The sequence below is a fragment of the Schistocerca cancellata genome, chromosome 5 (genome assembly GCF_023864275.1).
Source record: "Schistocerca cancellata isolate TAMUIC-IGC-003103 chromosome 5, iqSchCanc2.1, whole genome shotgun sequence".
Lineage (NCBI taxonomy): Eukaryota > Metazoa > Arthropoda > Insecta > Orthoptera > Acrididae > Schistocerca > Schistocerca cancellata.
This window is the reverse complement of record NC_064630.1, coordinates 564,741,910-564,764,917: the sequence shown is the minus strand read 5'-3', so window position 1 is coordinate 564,764,917 and position 23,008 is coordinate 564,741,910. Positions and strand designations below refer to the sequence as shown.

The window sequence follows — 23,008 nt, the reverse complement described above, 5'->3', positions numbered from 1 at the left end:
AAGTAATAACTTCATCTGCCATGGCACTGAGTTCACTTCTGTTTATAAAATAATTTTAACTTTAATCACTTAAAACAGATCAGGCCTGCCAACTCCATAGGGTGTTATATTAACTTACACTGGTGATCTGCATGAAGCACAAACCATCATCATAACACCTAAGTACCATCTAACATTTTAATCAAACACTATTGTGTGCCCTGGAAAGAAAAGAGGAGAATGATAGTATTTATGTGGCTAGTGCAGAGTCTCAAAGACAAGTGAAAAGTACAGTAAGCTATAGCTGTAGTGCTTATTGCCCATATTTTGCACAGCAGTTTAAGAAAAGATGTGAAGCTTAATTTAACAGAGTCCTTGTTTCTTCCTGCATTTGGAATTTCAATCTAGATATATGAAAAATGATATTGGGGAATGGACGTGAAAACAAAGTCAGATATGTATATATTTATATACACAAAACAGCTTTTATGTACTTTCCAGTCAATGCACACTGTCATTTCCTTGTCATTTGTATGTTATTTCTATGTCCAGACACTAGTAGAAATGGATGAGCAGCAAATGTATTAAACTGAACATAACTTGTATATCAGAATGGATTACTTCTCACCAAATAGAGGACATTCTAGGCATGGGATAGTTACACACACACACACACACACACACACACACACACACACACACACACACACATATTTTTGTGTTTGCTTATCTTGAAGAAGGACTTGGTCCGAAAGCTGAGCAATTTTCCATTTGTTTTATGTGGTGGTCCACATTTTGTATCTCTTTTATTGGAAGTTAATTACATATTCTCATATTCATATCTTATTCTCACAACTTCAAACATTTCAGTTTTAGAAACACAAATCTGAAGTTTGTATTCTTTTAAAAACTAAATTAAAAATGAGTGATACGGGTAAACCACTTTAGAGAGCTCATACTTTAAAAATATTCTGTTCACTATGACCACAGCTTCAATAAAGTTTGTAAAATGGGTGCTATTGTGTATTGAGAACCTTTACCTCACTTTCATTATACCATTATGAATGGATTATTCTGCCATTCTTGCAAATAAAAATTGCCTTTGTTAATTAGAACACAACTCAGTGAGTGTACCTCTTCTGTTTATTTATTTTGTGGCCTGCATTTTGGCTTGGAAAGTCATCATTGGGTGACAAGCTGTTGCATGATAAGAGCTTAATGAATCAAAAGCTGAATTATGCAGGGAATAGAGATTACTTGTTTAGAGTTCTGTGCTTTCATTCTTAAATAGTGCACTCCTCAGAGAATCTGTAGGGGCTAAAAATGTGAACCAGTGCACTCTATATGTTCTCTTTAAGCAATATGAAAAGTTACTTTAAAATATGTTACACACACAGCCCACCATAACTGCAATATTTCTGTCCTTTACATACATTTGCTTGGAACTCTTATTATTTGGGAATTTCATACCACTACGGACATCAGTATTGTAGTGGTAGTTTTCTTTCATCTTCATTTAATGTATTTGTCTAGTCATGCAATGCTAAAAATTTAGTATGACTATTGGGCCTTTGTGCACCAACACTAGAATTTTCACTATTGACTCATGTCCCACTTTAAAGAACAGCAGCTCACATATGTTGCAATTTCTCAGGATAACTTCTTTGAAGATGGTCCTGCCAGAAACAATTTGCCACTAAATAGTTATGCAAGACTCGCATTGAGACCCATCAATGAGCACAGTAAATATATATAAACAAACCAAAAGAATCAATAATGAAAAATATGTGTACTTAATTAACATCTGCACCAAAATGTGTAAAGGAATTCCCAAAGAAGTCAGTGTGTCATCACTTTCATATATGTTTTTCTGCAGCTGCTATCATGGTGCTTCATACTGCCATTGTGACATGTTTACAACATGTCATATCTCAAGTGGCTAGATAAGTACCTGTGAATTTGCTCCATTGTGTGCTGTGAAGATCCATCTGACTAAGAAACATGTTGTTTATCAGTTAGTGAGAAATGAAATGTAGCAGGTGCATTTAGTTCTGTTGTTAGTGGGTGTAGACAAAAAACATTTGTCACTTCTGTTGCTGGAACTGATTTAGTAAAGTTCAATTTTAATGAGATTATAATGATTAACAACCAGCAGTTACTGTAGTATCCCATAAACTTATCCAGGAAAAATGAAAATTATGGTTTTGATTGATTACATAATTACTGTTTTCTGATCTTTTTGTTTGATCACATGTAAATTAAAATTAAACTAAATTATTAAAACTAGAAGTTTTCTTCTTTTTCATTACAAAAGTGTGTGTAAATTTCCAATTCTTGATATCCTTGTATAGCTTAATGTAATCCACCTTAATTCAAAGCAATGTACACAGTCCTCATTAAGCTACTTAACAATAACAAGAAAGGAAACAAAAACGTAGAAATGCTAGCACACATTACAACACATAATAAAAAGTTTTTCTCAGTGCCAGTAAATGCTGTCTCAGATTTATAGAAGTCAGTGAAATAACATTCATTTGTTTCACCTGGGTACAAGTGTGAAGGTAATAAGCAACCAGTATTGATCAGTTACCAGTCCACCAGGCAAGGAAGAATCAATAACAAACACCTTTGTGCCTTTCTCTGTAAATGATTTACTCAATTACATTTCATAATCTTGCAATTCAGACCAATGCACATGAAAGCATTAATACATGCCTGTAAGTATAGTGTCAGTCTTTTGTTATTGTTTACTGGTTTGTTTATATTCCAAGGTAACATTCACATTCCAGACTCACAGCACTATTAAATTGTAAATCACACACATTAGTGGTTATATAAGCACTTTCACTGCAAATTATAAGACACACTGAAATATTATGCTGAAAAACAATATGAACAAATAGATTAATATTTTATTTATTATACATAAAATCATGTCACATAATTTCCTTATTATTTCTTGCCATTACTCCATTATCATCCTATGTTTCTGCAGAAAATTTCATATTAAATTATGCAGTACCTGTTTTCTATTGAAAATCTCAACACTATATACCACATTTGAAGCAGAAATAGGGTTAGAAATGACAAGAATTACATAATCAGTTTATAGTGTTGTCACAGAACCAAGCACAAACATTAGTGTGTTCATTGCTCACCAGTTCACACACAAACTGAGGCAAGCCAGAGCAGGCTTCCCCCTCCTCTTATTTATGGCAGTGCCCTTGAGTGTGGCTCAGTACCAGCTGAGCTGTGGTAGGAGTAACAGCTCTGCTCCACACAGCAGTGGCAGGCCCCTCTATTGCAACAGGCAGCAATGGTGTTCAGTTCAGATGAACGGTGAGTACTGACAGATTGTCATGTATTACACACCACTGCATTTTTCCTTACATAAAACCTGCACTTCAGATCAGTAGAAGAAATTATGCAAATAAGACATGTGACTCTCTATGTCTTTGACAGTTACCTGACTGAAAGTTTTTGTTTTAAACAAATATCTTCCTCTGATTTTAATATGTACTACAATAACTGAATGACACAAACAACTGTTTAAAAGAGATGGGAAGGCAAATTCTTCATTGCAGCCAAGCAATAACTAGTTTTCTTTGACAGTGACAAGTGAATTGCACTAAAGAAATATTATACTAATTATATCAGAACACAATACTTGGTGTTTTATTTATTATATTTTTTCTTTTAACTTAAAAGATAACATGGACAACAGTGCTTTGTCCATAGAGTATTGAAACTAAATGTATATCAGTTAACTTTCCTTGACCATTTACTAAAAGAATATACAAAAAGTTGCTGAAAGGTGAGATTGGGCCTCTCATTATGTTTTATACTTAAGAAAAATGTCTTAACTGAAATTACCCAGTGACTTGAATAGTTGCATCCAGTAACCAGTGAAATAATAAGTTCTGGTAAAAGACATTCTTCATGGTTACAATTTGCATAAGCAGAGTTTCTGCATTCTGCAATATGCCCATAAGTGACTGTATTTTTAGGTTTGCTATATTTATTTTACTTTCTCTTGGTGATTCTATACATTAAGCCTGTAACCAGTTGCAAACTGGTTTGATGACTTTGTTACTGACTTGTGCCAAAGAAAGTTAGTTTCTCAGCTGAGTTCAAACTCATTTTTAATATGATCATTGGAAGTTAGAGAAGTACGTCTTCTCCCTCTTAACATCCATAATCCACAATTGATATAAGTTACTGATTTTTTTAAACACTTGAATACAAATTCAAGCCTTTTTTATATGACTAGTAGGAGGATTCTGAATTTGTTGAGAGTGTGAAAATTGCAGACACAAATTTTGCAAATTTATTTTTTAGACAACCTTAAAAAAATTACAATTCAAAATTTGAAATTCATATGATGAGCACATTTTGTCTAATTCCTAGTCAGAATTTTGTGCCGTTAATTTTGTGATAAAAAATAGATTACGTGTTTCACTGTCAAGTAAAACAGATCACTCACATTTCAGTCTTAGAATTATTGTATCAGGGAGAGCAAATGGTTTGTTAGTTTTCAAACACTGACTGCATACAGAACTGGATGACACAAGGATACAGGCACACTGCCATGTGACATATCAGATCGGTTTACTGTCTTAAGGTGATTTTCTGCAAATATACTGCATAAAGGCTCTTAAGGCTGCATTCTGAATTTGAGGAATTTTATAAATGGCATACCATTGTTCTCATGTGTGGTAATTATGGTGCAGATGGCCAGAAGCTTTTCAGAAAATGAACTGTATTCATTATTATTTTCAACTCGTTTCAGAAGATAAGATGAAAGCATAAACATACATTTAATTGAGAAATCAAAGACAGTGTTACATTATAAGCAACTAGTAAGTTTTATATGATTCTTCTGTCATGTGTGAGAGATTGTTCTTGTAGCTAACAAGCATTTCGGTCACAGTGTTCAATGACACAAAAGCATTTTATTCACAGATAGTCAGTGAGGCATATAGAAGGTATATTTCTTAGTGCCAAGTTAATGGTTCCACATTTGTGATATACCACAACAAATGGCGTACCATTGACTTCTGGTATGCCATTTGTCAATTGCTACAATCAACAGCTGTAGACACAATCTGTGTATAAATCCCCGTTATTTTGTATTTGAGGGTTGTCTTTATTGTCATCAAAGGAGGAAATAATCTCTTGCATCACACATGTGGCAAGTGGAAGATCTAATTTCTTAGTTTTCTTCTAATGTTGGAAAAAGCCCATTAGGTTAGCTTTCCGGCTAGTGGATTACTGACTACAAAAACAACTGCTTCGTTAATTATAGATTTATGCCACACGGTTCAAAAGGATGCCAGCGTCCACAGTTCAATATACACTGCTGGCTATTAAACTGCAACCCTATGAAAGCTTTAGCAAATGTCAAACTGGCATGAAATGTGCTACGTGTTTGGATATCCAAATGACAAGCATTTTGACACCACAACTCAAAGTAGATTTGAGTAACGCTATGTACATTCTGCATATAAGCAAAGGTTATGCAATGGACTTGTCATTCATAAATGACCTTTGAATGTTGGTTGTTTATGAGAATATTGTGTTATGCTTCATTTAAGCAGGAGAAATGTCTACCAGCACATGTCAGAATTGGACAGCAGCAAGAATACAACCTATTGATATTACTGTTTGTCATTAGCTGATATTGCTGCCTGCAATGGTTGGAATCCCACGATTGTTAGGAGAATGTGGAATTGACAGGTGCAGGAGAGCCATACTCAACATCATGTGGAATCTCAATGGCCCCTTGCGACTCGCACACTGTTTGCACAGATGAAAAGTGCCCACATGGACAGACTCTGGAGCATCACAGGCTGGTAGCATGCTAACATTGTTGTGGCTTCTCTTGATGCAACAGCTGAAAGGGGCACACGGACACTGGTGTGCCTGATAACAACAGGAGTGCCACTATGTCTTATTTCCAGATGAGTTATAGTTCTGCATACATCTTCATAATTAATGTGTGTGTGTGTGTGTGTGTGTGTGTGTGTGTGTGTGTGGTGTGTGTGTGTGTGTGTGTGTGTGTAGGTTCTGAAGACAATGAACATTGGCAGACTGCATTTATCAGAACTTAGTGATGGTATGAGGTGTCACTGGGTGCTTCATCCATGTAGCCAGTAATCTAAACAGCTGTTACGTTATGGACCCATTAAGGCCACTTACTGTGTCTTGTTTTAAGGTCTCCAGAACATTACCTTTCAACAAGGAAATACAACACACTATGCTGCCTGTGTTTTCCTCACCTACCTCAATACAGAGAGAGTTCGACTGTTGCCTTGAGCTGCAAGTGCTCTAGGTTTCCCACCAACTAAAAACATCTGGTCACATGACGACGAATACCTGGCAGGCCATCACTCGCCAGCCACTATGATTGACATGCTCTGGCATAGAGTCAGAGCAGTGTGGAATGTATCTGTATCTGTCATCCTTGTCATCCGTGCTCAGTTCGACTCAATGCCCAGCAGTGTTTGAGCTGTTGTTGATGCCAAGGGTGGCAGCTCTGTGTACTGAATTTTGAGCAGGCATTATCTTGCTGGAATGTAAGACCAGGATGGCTTGTCATGAAGCCTTCAGCCTGGAATTTGATTGACTGGAGTAAAACTGTCTTCATTTATGTATCCTTTGAATTGAGCTCTGATGACCAGCAAAGACGGGTCTGGAGACACACTGGACAGCAGTGGGATATAAACCTGACTGTTACCTGCCCACCAAGTGTGATAGTCTGGGGAGCTGTTTCTTTCCGTAGTGGGACACCTTTAGTCGTCATCTGCAGCACTCTTACAGCACACTGGTACACCGATGATATACTACGGCCTGTTACGTTACCCTTCATGACAAGCCATCCTGGGCTTACATTTCAGAAGGATAATGTCTGTCCGCACATGGCGAGAATTTCTGCTGGTTGTCGTCTTGGCCAAACTGTACCTTGGCCAGCAAGGTGGCCAGATCTCTTCCAAATTGAGAATGTTTGGAGCATTATGGACAGTTCACTCCAAGAATCTCGGGATTTTGACAAAGCAATGCGCCACTAACTCCATCAATCAATAAGAAGCTAATAAATGTTTGAATAAGGGCCAGAGCTGGACCAACGTTAGACTTGATCAATTTATGAAGCTCTTTCTTTTGAATAAATCATCCAAGAAATTGTAATCATTTGTTTGTCTGTACATGTACATCGCTGTTTTCTGTCCTATTCGGATAAGTCTTTAGTGGTGCGTCGTTTTTTCTGTCTTGAGTGTACGAGTCACTTAAAAGCGAGACCGCCGCTGTGGCGTGCCGTAACATTCCCTGCTACTTTCGTTAGCGAGGAGATAAGGTCGCAGAGTTAGTTCCCGTGGACGGCGCGTAGTAGGAACGTTGTCAGTATTCACAATTGCGAGGTTATCTGCCGTGTTTCCTCCTCGACGCTGAAGCAAGCTCCCGTGACCGCGGCAGATCACCTTCGCTGGCTCCTCTTTACGAAAACAAGGGAGATGTTGCAGTGGAATGAAGGAGCCTCAGCGTCTTTTAATGGATGAAATCCTGTTAACAATCCTTGCTGTTATCGATGTGGAATACCCGACTACAACGGAGAGTAACTTTGATATTTATTGCTTACTTTATCGCTGTTCTGATTGAATTAACAAAACAAAATCATCGTGCCAGCAACAGTGCTTCCCTATCTCTAAGCCGCAACTGCAGCAAGAACAAAAATCCATTTGAGCTTCAAAAACGTCTATTACCAAAGAGTTCTTATTAGTGTCGGGATGTCGTCATATGTTCTTCGCGTTTCGTTCTTCACGTTTTTTTCATTCACGTGTTTCCAACATGATTTGGATGACATCATGCACTTGTAGGAGAGTGCTTTATTTTGGCGTTGAAATATGCTTTCTTTTGAAAAAAAAAACAGAAGCTACCTATTTTTGAGACAAACGTAGTTTCTTATGATAACTCGGACGAGCGTTTTTGTAGGCAAATATAACTTTTGCATCATCTTCCTGGATTTTTCTTCACTGACTGAGGAATTTATACAAATCGATACGAAGAAAACACACTCACAAGCCAGACACAAGGAGTGTGTATCAAAAGTTTTTCCACGTCAACATACACTGAAGAGCCAAAGAAATTGGTACACCTGCCTAATATCGTGTAGGGCCCCCGCGAGCACGCGGAAGTGCCGCAACACGACATGACATGGGCTCGACTAATGCCGGAAGTAGTGATGGAGGGAACTGACACCATCAGTCTTGCAGGGCTGTCCATAAGAGCACGATGGGGTGGAGTTGTCTTCTCAGCAGCACGTTGCAAGGCATCCCAGATATGCTCAATAATGTTCATTTCTGGGGAGTTGGTGGTCAGCGAGTGTTTGAATCTCGGAAGAGTGTTTCCGGAGCCACTCTGTAGCAATTCTGGACGTGTGGGACGTCACATAGTCCTGGTGGAATTGCCCAAGTCATCGGAATGCACATTGGACATGAATAGATGCAGGTGATCAGACAAGATGCTTATATACGTGGCACCTGTCAGAGTCGTATCTAAACGTATTACAGGTCCCATATAACTCCAACTGCACACGCCCCACACTATTACAGAGCCTCCACCAGCTTGAACAGTCCCCTGCTGGCATGCAGAGTCCATGGATTCATGAGGTTGTCTCCATACCCGTACACGACCATCCTCTCGATAAAATTTGAAACGAGACTCGTCTGACCAGGCAACATTTTTCCGGTCATCAACCGTCTAATGTCGTTGTTGACAGGCCCAGGTGAGGCGTAAAGCTTTGTGTCGCGCAGTCATGAAGGATACACGAGTGGGCCTTTGGCTCCGAAAGCCTGTATCGATGATGTTTCGTTGAATGATTCGCACTGTGACACTTCTTGAGAGCCCAGCATTGGAATCTGTAGCAGTTTGCGGAAGGGTTGCACTTCTGTCACGTTGAACGATGCTCTTTAGTCGTCGTTGGTCCCGTTCCTGCGGGATCTTTATCCGGCCACAGCCATGTCGCATTTGATATTTTACCGGATTCCTGATATTCACGGTACGCTCGTGAAATGGTCGTACGGGAAAATATCCCACTTCATCGCTACTTCGGAGTTGCTGCGTTCCAGCGCTCATGCGCCGGCTATAACACCACGTTCAGACCCACTTAAATCTTGATAACCTGTCATTGTAGCAGCAGTAACCGATCTAACAACTGCACCAGACACTTGTTGTCGTAAATAGGCGTTGCCGATCGCAATGCCATATTGTGCCTGTTTACGTATTTGAATATGCATATGTACACCAGTTTCTTTGGCGCTTCAGTGGATATGATCACCAACTGCTAGAACTTGAATTTAAGCGAATGTATGTCAGTGAAATTGCTTGAAATAATCAGTATTTCGAAGGACGACATAATTTTTCGTAATTATGTACGCAAATTGGGAGCCTCAGTCCATTGAACAGTTACTTAGCAATTGTTAATTATTATCTGACGAGGATTCGTTGCCTCTTGGAAGTGGGTAAAGAGACAAGGTCAGTTGAAAATGGGTGGTCCACAAAGCTATTCGTTGCTGGTTGCTTGGTCTAGCGCCTTAAAACATTGATAGGACCAGGAACAGGCGTGTGTTTTGACTTTGAATTTTTCCCTGTCATGTCCTAGATGGCATCTAAGAACGGTGTCTATGCGTACTGAAGGGAGCGTAGATATATGCCGACAAACTTCTAGAAGCCGGAGAATGTATCTTCAGATTCAAATTATTAAATGGAATGCATGCCAGGAATCGTCATTCAACGATGTTTCAGAGCATCGAAGTTGCAGTGGAAGATGCCTGCCGCTGCGCTAGTTCTTCGGCAGCAAACGTGGGATGTAATGCTGATGCCCCCGTCCTCAACCCGTACAGCGGTTCCTGTATTGTTGTGACTAACGTGGGTGGATAACAACAGTCTTACGATCTCACTCTAAAGAGAAATCTGAAGAGTGAACGCATTTGATTGTTGACAAGGAATAAAATTTGCTTTATTAAACTGTGAGGTACAGTACTTACAAAAAGGTTATTATAGACGTTGCATTACTTGCCCCAGTACATAAGGCTACTACAGAATGTCTTTATTATGGCTCCAGTAGGCTAACTGGTATTTGCGCCTCTTCCAGTATGGCTCAAGAATCTTTTTGATGTGGAGACACAACCAGTGTTGAATCGACTGTGTGAAGTAGATGTACAGCTTGAAGACTGCTATTGAAAATCGGGGCCGGCCGGTGTGGCCGTGCGGTTCTAGGCGCTACAGTCTGGAACCGAGCGACCGCTACGGTCGCAGGTTCGAATCCTGCCTCGGGCATGGATGTGAGTGATGTCCTTAGGTTAGTTAGGTTTAATTAGTTCTAAGTTCTCGGCGACTGATGACCTCAGAAGTTAAGTCGCATAGTGCTCAGAGCCATTTTTTTATTGAAAATCCAGACCTATAAACAGAGTTAACCAGTAGCCAACGTCAGTGTACTGATAACATTGTAAGTTCATCGCAAAGCTGTCAGCTATGAATGGATCCGCCAATACTGATTGTGAATTTACTTGATTCGCAAGTGAACATCCGCTATCTTTAAAGCATTGTTCTAAGTGTCATATAATCTACGTTTGGAGGTCTCAGAACTGATGACATCCGGGGGTCTCTCCACTGAATTTTATGTAATACGTTGTCATATGCGTTGAATCCGACTTCTTAAACGCAAAGGGGAGATCTGTGTTCTATCCTGGCATTTGATAGCAGTAGTCTAGATTCGATTCCCAGTACGATGTTCCTTTTGTATGCGTCCCAAATGATCAGCGGTGTAGCCGGCCGCTGTGGCCGTGCGGTTCTAGGCGCTTCAGTCTGGAACCGCGTGACCGCTACGGTCGCAGGTTCGAATCCTGCCTCGGCCATGGATGTGTGTGATGCCCTTAGATTAGTTAGGTTTAAGTAGTTCTAAGTTCTAGGTGACTGATGACCTCAGATGTTAAGTCCCATAGTGCTCAGAGCCATTTGAACCATTTGATCAGCGCTGTACTTCACAGGAACAATGCCGCCTAGTGAACCAAAGCTTCTCTATAAACCAATAAATGCCGAATGTGGAAGAGTAATGCTCAGGTACTGAAAACAGACTGATTGCTCAAGTCTGTCGCTTATGAAGCGAAGAGTACGTTCTAGTTTCATGGCTGACAAAAACTTTTTTTCTGAAATCTCATGCTGCTGAATGCAAACGTATTCATTTTTGGTCTGGAAAGTTACAAGCCTGTTCTCTCTACATCTACATACATACGCCGCAGAACATGTACTGTGCATGGCGAAGGATACATTGTATCACTGCTAATCATTTCCTCTCCTGTTCCACTCACTGATAGAGCGAAGGAAAAACGACTGTCTAGAAGCCTCTATACGAGCCCTAATTTCTCGCAGCGTATCTTCATGGTCCATGCGCGAAATGTAAGTTAGCAGCAGCAGGATCGTTCTGCAGTCAGCCTCAAATGCCGGTCCTCTAAATTTGCGCAGTAGTGCCTTGCGTAAAGAGCATCGTCTTCTCTTCATGGATTCCCACTTCAGTTCATGAAGCATCACCATAATACTTACATGCTGATCGAACCTACTGGTAACAAATCTAGCAGCCCGCCTCTGAATTGCTTCGACGTCTTCCTTTAATCCGAATTGATGGGGATCCCAACCACTCGAAGAGTACTCAAGAATGGTCCGCATTAGCGTTCATATACCGTCTCATTTACGGATGAGCTACACTTTCCCAAAATTCTTCGAATAAAACGAAGTCGAGCATTCGCCTTGCTTTCTACCATCTCCCATTCCATTTCATATCGCTTTGCAACATGGAGCTCCTTGACAGCGACAACACGAATACTTTCGACCCCTGAAAGAGACTTCTGCAGCTAACCCAATGTCCTAAGAGACTCGTGACTGGGTATTTCTGGAGCTAGGTACGAAGTCAGCTGCCGTGGGGGTTTATAGCTGCAGCAGTCAACGGCTAACGCAACGAAACATCTCTGGGTAACACGTAAAGTAGTGTAAGTATGTACTACGAGGCCCTGTGGTGCTCTTTCGGTGCTTAGTCAGAGTAGTTTTCTTTCCATGTGCGTGTTGGAACTTTGTACTCTAAAAGCGCTCGTTTTGTCTTGAAGTATAACTGTTCAGTGAGGAGTGACTGTGACGGGTGTGTGTAAAGTGTAGCGTAGTGTTTGAGCTGATGGTGACGATAAAATAAAGAGAGGTAAAGGGTGGGCTGGCTCCCAGTGCTGGCATACAAGTTAGCCATTTCGAATAGCCCCAATATGTGCACTAAGCCGTTATGTACTTGTCTGGCGGTTGAATCATCACCAAGAGTCATATACGCACATTCCACGAAACACTTCAGTTTTTGATACACAGTCAGAGGACTGTGAATCTACTACTGCCCCTCCCCAGCCCCCCACCCCAATCGGCCTAAATACTGATGATGACCATTCCTTTCATTTCCATTATTCTATGGGCTGCATGCAGTTCGAATACAGTGCTCTTGTATGAATTAGTGACCTCGTCTTCAAAGGTTCTCACCCAAACCAAAGTTCCTTCCCCTCTCTTGGAAAAGGAAGTCAGTAGGCTACAGTTGAAGACGTTCGATAACCGGCCTTGCAGAAAGCCGAGTAGTGTAGCTACCTTCCTAGTGCTTTTTTTACATCGCTGTTAATTACGTTCAGTCAGTCAGTGTTATCTGTGGAGTGGAACGCGTGATAACAACCTCTGTGTGAAGCTAGACAGACTCTAGAAAGCATGCTCTCAAAATCTTGTCACTCCAAGGCGACAGGAGCAAAATCTTGAAAGGAACAGATGACACTATTGTTCTTTACATATGCTTATTTCATAGGGTTGCCATCCATCCCGATACATCGGTGCCGTCTTCGTTATGGACCTTCTTGTCCCGGTACCCCGAAAATACCCAGTTTTGTCCCGATCTTGCAAAATACTGTTACGAGCTTCGCTCAAGTACTGAAATAACACCATCTGTTAGCGCAACATGTAAATGCAGCCTCAGTTACATTTATGTCAGTAAGTTTGCCAGCTTACCAGTTATACGGGGCTGAACTATTTAAGCAGGGCCACGTGTAAGAATCGGGCAGTTTCAAATTGAGGAGCGATTCCTTCTAAAAGTAATATGAACGAGTGCACGTTAGCAATGTTTGAAATATTTACTGCGGTATAGTGTATAGTGACGTGTCCTTCGATGACTGAAGTGTTATTGTCGACTGTTTACCGTCTAATAAACTTATCATAACTTACGAAAATGGCTAAGGATGGAAAGAGAAAGTGTCACTTTTCGGGTGATTACGTAAGAATGGTCTTTTGTCAAGAAAGGACATTCGGATCAGGAAGCATTGTGTGAGACTTGTAACTGTTTCATCTCAAGAGGTAACGTAGATGTGTGGCATCGCATTTCTACAAAGAATCATACAAACAGATTCGCGGTAGCATCGACATCAAAGCCTATTTCTACATTCATATTAAAGAAGATATTCAGGAAGAATTGCTCATTGCTGCAGCAGAACTGATTGTACTATAAAACGGAATGCCGCAATGTATCGTGACTCCAAAGTTGCCGTAAAGCAGTCTACAGCCATAACCAAAGCTACAGCGATTCTTAAAAACATTCCCGCACCACACCCCGTGTCCGAGGGCGTAAAACAATTGCAGGAAGTTTCATTTTACAGCATAGGCACCGATGCATCGAACCACAAAGCTGAAAAGATGTTTCATTTAGTTGTTCAGTACTTTACTGAAACTGACGTAATCCAGCAGAAGCTGTTGGCGTTTGGTTCGCTGAATAACAAATCATGAAAGGAAAGACTACTGCAAATTCCGTTAGAGAAATGAATCGCTTTTTGTGGAGGCAAAACCAATACCAATACCAACTTCGGAGGGTTTCATCGACGCGGGCAGCGGAATATTTCACCAAACTGAAGAAGAATTAAGAGAAAATGTAGAAGGAACCATAGTCTCTTCAATGCTATATCAAGCGCTGTAGGAGTCTTAATTGTCGACACTAAAATAATCGAAATGGAAATATTTAATTATTTTTCAATGTTCATAGTAAGATCAGAGAAGCTGAAAGAGTGCACTTGCCCGCGAAAGGCAAAGGCCCCGAGTTCGAGTCTCGGTCCGGCACACAGTTTTAATCTGCCAGGAAGTTTCATATCAGAGCACACTCCGCTGCAGAGTGAAAATCTCATTTAAGATGGCTGTCGTTAATGCGCGCAGTTGAGAGAATTCTATTAAAACAATTTTTTATGCCAAATACAGGCAATCTAAAATAATTTCAGTTTATTTAAGTAATCCGATTGGCGAAATTTACTTCATGTTTCTGCAGTCAAATTTGTATTAAGCCTGGAGAAGAATAAAGACTGTATAACTGAAATAAGAAATAAATTAATCGACACCTAAAGATGTCCTGAATGAAAAGAAAACTGCCAATGTCATTTGCATGCAAATCAAGATGAATCTGAATGTATTGAAGAACGAGACTCCAACCCAGTAGTAATTAATTTGATTTTAAAGTTTGACGAAGAGGCAATGGCTTTCTATCCCATAGCATTTGATTGTTTAGGGAAACGGGCTATTTCTTTTAATAAATATCAATTATATGATTAGATGACGCTATTTGAAACCCCAGAGTGGATGATGATTGAAAAATACTATTATATATCTGACTAAAAATGATGCAAAGATTTCAGGCGACAATTGTTTTCAGGAATATATGTACCTGAAGAGCTTTTTAGAAACTAAGCGTGAGTCGGAAGAATGGAAGTGTAAATGTTCTGTGGAAGAAAAGTGGATTTGTTTGCTTAAGAAGATCGAAAATCCTGAACGTGAATGCCAACTGCTAAAATTATGCGAGTATTTGTTTTCCATTCCCGCACACAACGCCACTGTGGAAAGAGTATTTTCGCTGATGTCGGCCCAGTGGACTGATGAAAGAAATCGACTGCTGCCAGGGACTGTAGGGTCGCCCTTGCAGCGCCAGTTTAACTACAAGCTAACTTGCATGGAGTTTTATAAATAGATAAAAGGGGAAAAAGACTTGCTGCAAAAGGTGAAATCTTCCGAAAAATATATTGTACCAACTACTTTTGTCGCAACAAGTTCCATGTAACTGTGTTCTAAGTAAAAAGTAGTTGTATCATATACTTTTTTTTACTTCATTTCTGAATTCTCATCTCAGAGTGTCCCGTCACCATCCCAGCTAGGTATGGCAACCCTAGTATTACATGCACTCTGACACGTCACTCATATCGGAGCTTGTAAATCCATTCCTGTACCTTTGTAATTTTCTGCCGCGGCAATAAGTTCTTTCAGAACTCCTTCACGCCCGTCTTATAATCGAAGAATATGCTTCTGCTATGTAACAAACACGTATTGTAGTACTTCTTCCCCTATGCAAGCAAGCCGTTACAAATACATAACGAAATATTTTGTCAAGTATCTTAAAACACAACATTAAAACTAGTAATCAGTAATAAACTACTAATTACTACAAAGAATACACTGACACGTGAAAATAATCATATAATTTAAGTCGGTGCGACGGTACAAGATTTCCGTGAGCAATATATTTTCTTCTTGTTATCGTGAACAGATATCGGCATTACCAGGCGTAGTATATGGCGCCAGAGTTTACTAGTTTCATCTGGTACAAGAAGTAATCACGTTTTTGTATCTAAAATAACGGAAAGGTCATTTTATGGTTCTATTACAGCCGCACGCCTCATTTTGAGACTACGTAAATAATTATTAAAATCTCTCAGAACAGAGAAGGATTTTCTAACGTAGCAGTTTTTTTTTTTTTTACAGAGCCATAGCAGTTTTTATTTTGAGATCAAATAAACTGCGAATGTGATGCTAATATTTGGAGTAGAAAATCGGAAATTCATCTACATCTACATCCATACTCCGCAAGATTAGATTAGATTAGATTAATACTAGTTCCATGGATCATGAATACGATATTTCGTAATGATATGGAACGAGTCAAATTTTCCAGTACATGACATAATTAAGTTAATTTAAAAACATAATTAAATTAATATAACAACTTTTTTAAATTTTTTTATAATTCTTTTGTTTTTTTTTTCTTTTTTTCTTAATTTATATCTAAAAATTCCTCTATGGAGTAGAAGGAGTTGTCATTCAGAAATTCTTTTAATTTCTTCTTAAATACTTGTTGGTTACCTGTCAGACTTTTGATGCTATTTGGTAAGTGACCAAAGACTTTAGTGGCAGTATAATTCACCCCTTTCTGTTTCCTGATGGTGTGTGGCGGAAGGTACCTTGAGTACCTCTATCGGTTCTCCCTTTTATTCCAGTCTCGTATTGTTCGTGGAAAGAGGGATTGTCGGTATACCTTTGTGTGGGCTCTAATCTCTCTGATTTTATCCTCGTGGTCTCTTCGCGAGATATATGTAGGAGGGAGCAATATACTGCTTGACTCCTCGGTGAAGGTATGTTCTCGAAACTTCAACAAAAGCCCGTACCGAGCTACTGAGCGTCTCTCCTGCAGTCCTGCAGAGTCTTCCATTGGAGTTTATCTATCATCTCAGTAACGCTTTCGCGACTATCAAATTACCCTGTAACGAAGCGCGCTGCTCTCCGTTGGATCTTCTCTATCTCTTCTATCAAACCTATCTGGTACGGATCCCACACTACTGAGCAGTATTCAAGCAGTGGGCGAACAAGCGTACTGTAACCTACTTCCTTTGTTTTCGGATTGCATTTCCTTAGGATTCTTCCAATGAATCTCAGTCTGGCATTTGCTTTACCGACGATCAACTTTATATGATCATTCCATTTTAAATCACTCCTAATGCGTACTCCCAGATAATTTATGGAATTAACTGCTTCCAGTTGCTGACCTGCTATATTGTAGCTAAATGATAAGGGATCTTTCTTTCTATGTATTCGCAGCACGTTACACTTGTCTGCATTGAGATTCAATTGCCATTCTCTGCACCATGCGTCAATTCGCTGTAGATCCTCCTGCATTTCAGTACATTTTTCCATTGTTACAACCTCTCGATATACCACAGTATCATCCGCAAAAAGCCTCAGTGAACTTCCGATGTCATGCACAAGGTCATTTATGTATATTGTGAATAGCAACGGTCCTACGACACTCCCCTGCGGCACACCTGAAATCACTCTTACTTCGGAAGACTTCTCTCCATTGAGAATAACATGCTGCGTTCTGTTATCTAGGAACTCTTCAATCCAGTCACACAATTGGTCTGATAGTCCATATGCTCTTACTTTGTTCGTGAAACGACTGTGGGTAACTGTATCAAACGCCTTGTGGAAGTCAAGAAACACGGCATCTACCTGGGAACCTGTGTCTATGGCTCTCTGAGTCTCGTGGACGAATAGCGTGAGCTGGGTTTCACACGATCGTCTTTTTTGAAACCCATGCTGATTCCTACAGAGTAGATTTCTAGTCTCCATAAAAGTCATTACACTCGAACATAATATGTGTTCCAAAATTCTACAACCAATCGACGTTAGAGATATAGGTCTATAGTTCTGCACATCTGTTCGACGTCCCTTCTTGAAAACGGGGATGACCTGTGCTCTTTTCCAATCCTTTGGAACGCTACGCTCTTCTAGAAACCTACGGTACACCGCTGCAAAAAGGGGGTCAAGTTCCTTCGCGTACTGTGTGTAAAATCGAGCTGGTATCCCATCGTCTCCAGCGGCCTTTCCTCTTTTGAGCGATTTTAATTGTTTCTCTATCCCTCTGTCGTCTGTTTCGATATCTACCATTTTATCATCTGTGCGACAATCTAGAGAAGGAACTACAGTGCAGTCTTCCTCTGTGAAACAGCTTTGGAAAAAGACATTTAGTTTTTCGGCCTTTAGTCTATCATCCTCTGTTTCAGTACCATTTTGGTCACAGAGTGTGTGGGCATTTTGTTTTGATCCACCTACCGCTTTGACATAAGACCAAATTTTCTTAGGATTTTATGCCATTTGTGCCTTCATGTTCCGCCTTGCCATTGCATGTCAGTAAAGGTCATCTACAGGATTTAATGAGAAAAAAACGCGATTTTTTTCGAAAGAAACCCCTCAATGCTCTTATCAATATTGACGCAGTCTCTTCGGACAGTAATGGATTTCTTCGCGAGAAAAATCACGAAATTCATTACTACAACGATTCTTTGAATAAGCCGTTCTACATTGCGTTTTCAGTTTGTCACCAAGTCCACGTATTCCAAATTCACTGAGTCGCTTCGTGATGTCAACGCTATGTTGTTCTCCTGTCAGAAGACTTGTTTGCCTAAATAAAGCATTTTTGCCATATATCTGTTTGCCAACCAAATAAAGAGAATTTGAAATAATTTATTCGACGTTATCTCAGAACCCTTGACAGTTGAAATCCAAGGTGCAAACCTTTGGCAGTTGAAATTCAAGGTGCAGTCGTATAAACATTATTTATATTTACCTATACAAAACTACACACAAGTAGGTCTAAACCGTATTGTGCACTTCAATCTTCAAGTCTTAATTTACTTCTTTTAGCTGACTTGGAATGTGATTCAAAAGGATTTTCATTAAATGACGTAGTTTAAATGATACAAATGTCGAATATAAACTAAGAAAGAGGCTAATTTGAATATTTTAAATAACAGGAATAGTAATTAAAAACGTAGTATTGATTAAATTAGATACTGTTTGCACCCTCCGGTTCTGGACCTCTTGAAAATGAATGTGATACTACCCAATGTGGTGCCTACCTGGCGCTAATTTAGTCTATCTCGACGGACATGACTGAATGCGGAAGTAGTTTCTTGCTGAGATAGAAAAAAGTAATGAATAATTGCTAATGATTTAAAAGCGAAAACTGAGCAGCTGATTGTAGGGCCACTCGCTTTGCAGTTGTAGTCCCGTGGTCTAGGTCAAGACTGAGGTGACGTCAGAGTGGTGACCTCAAACCGTAGAAACAGCAGGCGACGTCATCAGGAGGCACTACACTGGAGCCCTCGTAATCGATGAGGCTGGTGTTATTGATGTTACGGGTACAGTCGGCAGCGAGAGCGCTGCAACTGGAGGAAATGAAACAGTGTCTCGCTTGTCATACGGAATTATTTCTGGACTTCACCGTCTAATCTGGAAATGCGTCTGATGATTATGTAACAATAGGTGCCTGCCGTGTCCTAGTGTAGAGCCTGTACCGCTACTGAAATAATATCGGAACACCAGGAAAGAATTTACAGAGAAGCGTAAAAATAGCGGCGTATTATATAAGGGGGCGATCGAAAAGTATCCGTTCGAATGTCGTAGAGTCCAGAATCTGTATACCAGTCAGGCAAAATCGCCGTGAACATTGAAGCAGTCATGCCACCGACACATCAGGTGCTGCACCTCCTCGTTCGACGGAATCGTCGAGTCTGCAAGTCTTTTTTAAGGAACCGAAGGCGTAATAATCGCATGCGAAGAGATCGGGACTATAGGGCGGGTGCTCGAATGCATCCCACTTGAGCCTGCGTAACTTCCGCGTTGCGACATTTGCGGTGTGAAGACATGCGTTATCATGAAGCGGAGGCACCCTTTGTTGTGTCATTCCACAACGGTGGTTTTCTTCAGACATGCTGCCACATCCATATTCTCCATTCTTCGATGGATGTCTGCCGGTGTTTGTCGTTCGGCAGCCATGAAAAGAATATTAGCACATTGGTCCTATTAGCACGGATTTGGAATTAATGTCACCATATTTCACGTTTCCGCATTTACCGCACGCATCTCGGAAAGACACGTTACCGCACCAGTCTCTTGCTTACATGTCTGTGCTTATATATCCACATAGGAATCACGCTGCGTTGCATATATGCTGCAGCAACGCCCTCAAACGGAAACTTTTTCATCGTATCTTATACTTATGATACAAATGACTGATTAAAGTGTCAGACCAAATGGGAATTTTCTTGCACCTCCTCCAGGTGCCTTTAGGTCAAGACTGTAAAACAGAGTTGCGTTTGATGTATCAATGAGGTATTAGTCGGAACAATCTTTCGATCCGTGTCCGTAGTCCACTGATAATTACCTATACTGAAAAACAGCACCCTGTACCCCCCTGCGTTTGGGTCGGCGTTATGCCATATTAGTTCAGCGGAAAAATCACGGAAGTGATGTTAGGTACGCAGCGGAGAAGGCCAATATGGCTACGAGAAGTAATCCCAGGAACATCATGAAGCACAGGGACACCTACGACATATTCTGGCGGCTAGCCGTGAGTGTTAACAGTGGAGATCACTTTCTCGCCTGACGGCAGGTTACTGCAATACTGTATTGTAAGATGTGCGCAGAAATACAGCAGTCACTTCAGGCGTACTGAATCCACTTTGCAATTATAATCGTTCACTTACGGTACAACGGATCAGTAATTTTTGTCATCAGTTTTAGTCTTCCCAAGATTTATGTGTTCGCTATTTTTCAGCCTCGCAGTAAATAAACGCCGTTGGTTTGCGTGTTTGGTTAAGGAATAGTTTAAATGCCTGTTTTTTCCTGAGGTGCTTGAAACATAACTTTGAATTACCCACCAGGCTACATTCAACTCTTAACTAGTACAAACAACATTAACACCTCCTCCGCGTAGCCAAACGAAGAGTGGGAAATGGACAATTGGGATATCAAGGTGATCAGTGTGTCGTCTAATTTCCCCAAAAAAGAAAAAAAAATGCTTGGAAGTAATGTGGGTTATTAAAAAAACTTTATTACTGATTTAGGCAAAACTTATACATTTCACGAATTATTGGCTATATAAATGAAGTGTTAAAAATATCAAATCACAGCATAAATTAAAAATTTTGTGCTTTCTCTTGAAATATTTTTTTCCGCTTTCCCTGCATGCGGCATAAATCTTCTATATGGTGCCTCTTGAAACACCGAACACTTCGGCTTACCTTGGTTACGGAAGCACCCCGCGTACAAGCACAAACAATTAGCCCACGCTCGAACACACTTAGCTCCGACATAATGCGCTCACAACTACACAGAACACTTTTCTGACCACGACTGACATCTGCAACGTGTTGAGGACATTGCACAGGTGCTGTTCGTGGTGACGTGATGACTGGGTGTTGTGTGATGCCCTTAGGTTAGTTAGGGTTAAGTAGTTCTAAGTTCTAGGGGACTGATGACCATAGATGTTAAGTCCCATAGTGCTCAGAGCCATTTGAACCATTTGTTCGTGGTGAGATATAACAGCGCAACCTACAGGCTTGTCTAGCATCTGCATTTAAGTTCAAGCATGCATTTCTCACGGTGTTTTCATATTTTTTTCTAACCAGTGTAAGCTTAAAGCTTTGGACCTCGATATCTCGAAAACACTTCAGAATCGCATAGTACTACTAGAGTGGTATAAGTATGTACCTCAGTCCTGCGAAAGATTAGCAATTGGGTATATGCTTCCCTTTCCTGTGACGCTGGTTTTACAGAAGTTTCTATCTCTCCCTGGTCTGAGACCGGCAATACAGTGGCGTGCCCTCGGTGCCGCCTTCCCGGGAGACAGAACCTTTTTTGAGGAGACACTCCACTCTCCCTGTGAGTCAGCGGCCGGCGTGACGTCAGACGCGCCGGGACAGGCGAGCCTCGGCCGACACGGAGGCGACGCCCGCGCTTTATCGGCGACCACCTGGTAGGCGGGCGGGCGTCTGGCGCGACCCAGCGGGGGGGAGGAAAGCGTGCCTTGTCACGACCGGAACCGCGCTCTGTTTCTCCTCCGCCCGTCTCTCCAAACAGGTGATCTACCTAAAGGATGTCCAGGAAAGGACTCCATGATTTCAAAATTAAATATCTCAAAAACAAAGATCGATAGAGGAATGCAGCAAACGGTATGTTTATTGTGAAAGCTGTAAGAAGTTTATACAGCAGCTTGAAATAATAGTTACAAAAGCTGCTAACAAATGGCGCTGTAATCGCCATACGTAATGCCAAGTGTAAATAGTGATCCGAAGCCCAGAGCGATCAGTTCCACCATTGAAACGTGAAATGAGGTTAGCGTACCGAAGGAAGAGATTAAAACCATGTAGTCCATTGAACAACGCGTTTTTCTGGTGCTAGAGTACCACTGGTTAGAAGAGAGTCCTACGGCAACAAGGCGAAGTTTTCAAGCACGATTTAATGTTCCAAAAGGACCCGATGCCAAAACCATTCGTACGCTCTTCGCAAAATTACAACGAATAGGCAGCGTAACTGATGATCTAGTGGGGCATGTTGGCCGCAAGCAAACCGCAGTTACGCCTGAAAATATCGCCACAGTTTCTGGAATTATTCGGCGAAATCCAATGTCATCCGTCCGTAGAATTGCATCTGAGACTAGTTTGAAGCGTTCCAGCACATAGAAAATACTGAGAAAGAGCCTACACATGTTTCGATTCAAAATTCAAACGCACCAGGCCATACCCGTACGAGCTGTGCAACAAAGAGTTGCCTTTGTTAATCAGATGCTCACAATGATTGATAGTGAAGGATTTGATGTTGGCTGCATCTGGTTTACAGATGAAGCACACTTCCACCTGAATGGATATGTGAATAAGCAGAACTGGCGATTTTGGAGTTCCGAAAAGCCATATTGGTGTGAAGCGAAACCCCTGTATTCTCCTAAAGTTACTGTGTGGGCTGCAGTATGCAGCAGAGGCATTATTGGCCCTTTTTTCATTCGAGAAACGGTCACTGGTGCACGTTACGTTGCAATTTTGGAACAATTTGTCGCCACACAGCAAGCGTTAGAGGATCGACCAGGTACTGAATGGTTTATGCAAGATGGAGCCCGACCACATCGGACCGAACAAGTGTTTCGCTTTCTTGAGGAATACTTTGGGAATCGAGTCATTGCTTTGGAATATCCTAAATTTACTGGTGCAGGCATGGATTGCCCTCCATATTCGCCGGATTTGACTCCCTATGACTTTTTTTGTGTGGCACAGTGAAAGACATGGTCTACCCGAAGCATCCCGCCACACTGGACGAGCTTGAATCGGCG

At 40.9% G+C, this 23,008-nt stretch overlaps 1 protein-coding gene across 2 annotated transcripts in view; it reads left to right on the top strand.

Moving 5' to 3' along the window:
* Positions 1-23,008, top strand: part of LOC126188403 (protein GDAP2 homolog) — a 1,021,851-nt gene that overhangs the window by 866,052 nt on the left and 132,791 nt on the right. The window lies entirely within an intron of this gene.